Raw genomic sequence first — 5,955 nt, 5'->3', positions numbered from 1 at the left:
CCGCCCACCGAGTTCTGCAGCTGCGCGGTCGGGCCTCAAGCGCGGCTGAGGCTGAACTTGGGTCTCGCGGGTGGCCTCCTGCCATTTTCCTGCTGTAACTTTCCAGCATTGGATCCAACTCAACTGCGGGTCTACAGTTTCGGTGTTTGAGCCATCGCACCCCTGGGGCTTCTCATTCTAGCACCACAACCAAGCTGCCCAACTGTTGCAGCCTACACATATTCTATCTACCCCACTCTAAGGGTTTATTCAATAAGTATGCCTTGAATGTGTGTGTTAGTCGCTCAGGCGTGTCCGACTCCTTGCGACCCCATGGACTGTAGCCCGCCAAGCTCCTCTGTCCATGAAATTCTCTAGGCAAGAAATACTGGAGTGGGTAGCCATTCGCTTCTCCAGGGGATCTTCCCCAGCCAGGGATCGAATCCGCGTCTCTTGCATTGCAGGCAGATTACCTTCTGAGCCACCAGAGAAGTCCAAGGGAGCGACTAGCGTCACCGACTCAATGAACATGAGGTTGAGCAAACTCCGGGAGACAGTGAAGGACAGGCAAGCCTGGCTCACTGCAGTCCTTGGGGTCACAGAGTCGGACATGACTTCGTAACTGAACAACAAAAATGCCTTGAATATCTACTCTTCTTACTTTAGCTGTTATGTTGATGCCCATAGTAATTACTTAATATATCAATCCTCTGGAAAAAAAATCATACTTTAAACTCTCATCTTTAGTTCTTTATCAATTTCGTAGCATTCATTCAGACATTTATTTTTTGAGACTTTACTATGTTTACAGAGGATGAGGTGGTTGGATGGCATCACCGACTCAATGGACATGAGTTTGAGTAAACTCTGGGAGTTGGTGATGGACAGGGAGGCCTGGTGTGCTGCAATCCATGGGGTCACAAAAAGTTGGACAAGACTGAGAGACGGAACTGAACTGAACTATGTGTCAGGCCCTATTCTAGTAGTAGAGATATGGCAGTAAACGTAAAACAAACCTCTGGTCTCCCGAAGCTGACATACAAGTCAGAGGAGACAAACAGTAAATGAGAAATACATGTGGGAAGTCTTTTGGTGGTAAGTGGTAAAGAGGAAAGAGGGATGGAAGTTTGGAGAAAGTGCAATTTTAAGTAAGGTAGTAGGGAGACTTCCCTGGTGGTTTAGTGGTTAAGAATTTGCCTGCCAATGCAGGGAACATGGGTTCTATTCCTGGTCCAGGAAGATTCCACATGCCATGGGGCGACTAAGCCTGTGTGCCACAACTGCTGAGCCTGCACACCTAAAGCCCATGCTCTGCAACAACAGAAGCCATCGGAATTGATGGCTGCGAACTGCAACTAGAGAAAGTGAAAGTTGCTCAGTTATATCCCACTCTTTGCGATCTCATGGAATGTAGCCTGCCAGCCTCCCATGTCCATGGAATTCTCCAGGTCAGAATACTAGAGTGGGTAGCCGTTCCCTTCTCCAGGGGTTCTTCCCAATCCAGGGATTGAACCCAGGTCTCCCTCATTGCAGGTGGGTTCTTTACCATCTGAGCCACCAGGGAAAGCAACTAGAGAGTGGCAGAGAGTAACCCACAATCACTGCAACTAGAGAAAGCCCCTGCACCACAACAAAGACCCAGCCAGCCAAAATAAATAATTTTTAAAAATACGGTGGTAGGGAAGAGACCTCACTGAGAAAGTGACATTCAGGCAAGAATCTGAAAGGGAATCAGTTTTGAGGAAGTGTGTTTCAGCAGAGGAAATTCAGGTGCAAAGACACTAAGGGATCGCTCTGGCTGACTTCTAAAAATAAACGTTTAAGGCTGAGGGATGAGATGAGTGGGAACCAACAGAGGAGACTGAGAAGGAAGCTAAGTGAAGAGAATGTTGCTAGGAGGAGGAAAATCACTGTGTCAGATGTTGAAGGTAGGTCTTGAAAGATGGGTTCTAGAATATTCTTGATATTTGCATTTTCCAATTACAACTGTTCAAATGAGCATCTTTTTTCAAGCCTACAGGAGGTGTCCATGACTAATTGTAATCTCTTTGGGAGATAATGTCTAAAAACTAAATTTGAGGGCCTTGATGGAATGTAGGGCTTTCATAGCTCAGTTGGTAAAGAATCTGCCTGCAATGCAGGAGACCCTGATTCAATTCCTGGGTCAGGTAGATCCCCTGGAGAAGTGATAGGCTACCCACTCCAGTACTCTTGGGCTTCCCTGGTGGCTCAGCTGGTAAAGAATCCACCTGCAATGCAGGAGACCTGGGTTCAATCACTGGGTTGGGAGGATCCGCTGGAGAAGGGAACAGCTACTCACTCCAGTATTCTGGCCTGGAGAATTCCATGGACTATCCATGGGGTCACAAAGAGATGGACATGACTGAGTGACTCACTTTCAAGCCCTGAGCCAATGGCCTAATAAGGCTCCTCTAATAGGCTTTGCCTCTGACTTCTCCTGGTCCTTTCTGCCCACTGTCTCTGCTGTCACTGTCTAGACCCGAGTCCTGTAGCACTTACTCAACCAGACCCACAATGGAAAATGCCCTGGATTTGTCCTCCTGCCTTTTATAATCAGAACTTTGTGGGGGTACCCCTCCCCTCAGACTTCCCTGGTGGCTCAGACAGTAAAGCATCTGCCTACAATGCAGGAGACCTGGGTTCAATCCCTGGGTCAGGAAGATGTCCTGGAGAAGGAAATGGCAACCCACTCCAGTACCCTTGCCTGGAAAGTCCCATGGATGGAGGAGCCCGGTAGGCTACAGTCCATGGGGTCACAAAGAGTCGGACACGACTGAGCGACTTCACTTTCTTTTCCTTCTTTTCCTCTTCTCAACCCCTAGACTCTGTCTCCAGGAAAGCATCATCTCACTGAATCCACTTTGCTAATAGCTGAGCACAGGCTGACAGGCCATCTCTCCCAGAACAGCTTGAAAAGAAGAAATCTCTAATAGAGGTCATCTCACATTTACTGAGGGTCTCCATATGCTAGTCAGTGTTCAATAAATTAGGGACATTAGGGACACTGTGGCAAACCAGAAAGACATACTCTGTGCCCTTATGGAAGTTACACCTAGAAGTATATTTGTTTGCTAATACACTACCATAACAAAATACCACAAACTGGGTAGCTTCAACAAAAATTTGTGTGATCGCAGTTCTAAAGGCTGGAAGTCCAAGATGACAAAACAGGTGATTTCTCCTGGAGCCTCTATCCTCAGCTTGCAAACAGCCACCCTCTTTCTGCCTCTTCCCACAGTACCTCTGTGCATTCACCCTTCTTTGTGTGCCCAAATTTCCTCTTCTTCTGAGGACAGCAGTCATATTGGATCGGGGCCCGCCCTAAGGACCTCATTTTAACGTAATCACCTCTTTAAAGGTTCCCATCTCCAGATACAGTCACATTCTGGGGTATAGGGGTCAGGACTTCAACAAATGAATTGGGGGGTGACACAATTCAGTCTGTAACAAGGGACAGGGAGCAACAGACATTAAACATGAAAGCAAGTATGATTGCTTTTTCTGGAGATAAAGCTGATATGCCAAGGCTCAGAAAAGGCTTTTCAGAGGAAATGACATTTGAACCAAGAGCTCCGTGACAAGACAGTGGCAGCCAAGAGAAGATGTGGGGGAAGGTCCTTCCAGACAGAGGGAACAGCTGGGTCCCATTCAGTCTGTAACAAGGGACAGGGAGCAACAGACATTAAACATGAAAGCAAGTATGATTGCTTTTTCTGGAGATAAAGCTGATATGCCAAGGCTCAGAAAAGGCTTTTCAGAGGAAATGACATTTGAACCAAGAGCTCCGTGACAAGACAGTGGCAGCCAAGAGAAGATGTGGGGGAAGGTCCTTCCAGACAGAGGGAACAGCTGGGTCCACAGCCCAGGGATGGGCATGTTTGAAGATCAGAAACAATAAGGTGGCTGGAGCCTAGTGAGTGAGAAAGAGGCCAGGAGGGGCCACACCAAGAAGCTTGCCTTTTAGTCTCTAGCAGGCAGACAGCAGATATCCATGGCCTGCTGGATATCCATGTAAGGGTGGACCTAGTCTCTGTCCACCCTGCTGAACCTCGCTCACTCTGTACTGCCTGGGTGGTCTGCAAGAGTTGCTCTCACTCTTCACTGCAGGACAGTACCAACACCAGCAGAAGTAGCACTGAACATTTAATAAGCGTTTTCTAGGTGCCACTCCAAGTACTTTATATGGGCCTTCCCTGGTGGTCCAGTGGTTAAGAATCTGCTTGCCAATGCAGAAGACGCAGGTTCGATCCCTGGTCTGGGAACATTCCACATGCTGCGGGGCAACTAAGCCCATGGGCCACAACCCCTGAGCCTGTGCTCCACAACAAGAGGAGCCACCACAGTGAGAAGCTGGCGCACCGCAACTGGAAGGTAGCCCCTGCGCCCCACAACTGGAGAAAACCCTCACACAGCAACAAAGACCCAGAGGAGCCAAAAGTAAACAAAGCTAATTTTTAAAATTAAGAAAAATAAATGATTAAAAAAATACTTTATATGGATCATCTCTTAATCCCCCAATAACCCTGTGAGGCAGGTCCTACTTTTATCCCATTTGACAGATGACAAACCCTTACCAGAGTCACCTCCTCCCTTCATAACTCTTCACTGGCTCCTCATTTTTAGCCAAAGTAAGTTCAAGCTCTTTGAGAGATCACACAAAGACCTTCAAGTTCTGACTCCTTTTGGCCTCTGCAGCCTCCTCTTCTACTGCCTCTTGCCACAAGCTCACTCCCTCCTCACATGCTTTCTTGGCCTCTCTGCCTTTGCTCACACCAGCCCTCTGCCTGCAACATTCTTACCCTCTCCTCATAGGTTGGACAGCACCACTCCAGGGGGTCGCATCTGGTGGTCTCTCTCACAGAGGCTGTCACATTTGGGAAGTACCCACCATTCCTCTGTGCTTCCATCAGTCCCCCAACGATCATATCATCCACCATATTGGGGCTATTTGAGTCTTTGCATCATATCCCTACCCACTCCAGTATTCTTGTCAGGGAAATCCCATGAACAGAGCCTGGCGAGCCTGGCATCCATGGGGTTGCAGAGTTGGACACGACTTAGCAACTAAACAGCAACAACATCACAACCCTAATTAGAAACAGCATGGATCCACAGAAGGGCAGAGAATCCTCATCTAAACCCCAATCAGGGCAGGAGACTTGGAAGCCTTCCCACAAGGGCCAGCAGAGGCTGGTCCACAGTCTTTCTCTACCTCTCACACCCCACTGGGAATCACTAGCTTTTCAGAGAGGGCATATCTTCACATTTATGAGATCCGAGGCTCCTTCCTGGGGACCCAGGACTTGGAGGGGAGAGGCTCGCTCTTGGTTGGCAGCAGTCCATAGCAGGGAAGCCCACAAGCCTTGACAGCCTGCAGACCTGGGTTCAAATTCCTCCTCAGTCAATCCCTAGCTGAGACTGAGGCCCATCATTTAATCCTCCCACTCACATTTACTGAGGGCCTTCTCTGTGCCAGGCGCTGGACACACTAACTCACTGGGTCCTCACAGCCACCCTCTGAGAGAGATTCTGTCATCATCCCGTTTTATAAGAGAGGAAACTGAGCGATGGGAGGTTCCATAACCTCAGCCCAAGGCCACACAGCTGGTAAGTGGCAGAACCAGGGTGGCCAGCCCAGGGGGTCTGAGTTCCAGAGTCTGAGCCATGAGTCTCCTGCAGTCAACACCCCAAGTACTTGTGTCCCTTCTAGAAAAGAGAAAGATGAATAATAGTACTACTTCTGGAGAATGTTGTTGTGGGAATTAGACCAACTAATATAGATAAAGCATTTAAAGCAATGCCTGGCCTTAATAAGAGATCCCATAAATGGTTATTATCATTGTTATTATAAGTTTATTATTATTACCTCTAGGTGAAAAGGCTGCTTTTGACTTGTTGCTCAGTCGCTCCGTCGTTTCTGACTCCTTGTGACCCCATGGACTGCAGCATGCCAGG

Source organism: Bos javanicus, chromosome 18, assembly GCF_032452875.1.
Source record: "Bos javanicus breed banteng chromosome 18, ARS-OSU_banteng_1.0, whole genome shotgun sequence".
Classification (NCBI taxonomy): domain Eukaryota; kingdom Metazoa; phylum Chordata; class Mammalia; order Artiodactyla; family Bovidae; genus Bos; species Bos javanicus.
The sequence above is the reverse complement of the archived record's forward strand: the minus strand, read 5'-3'. Positions refer to the sequence as shown.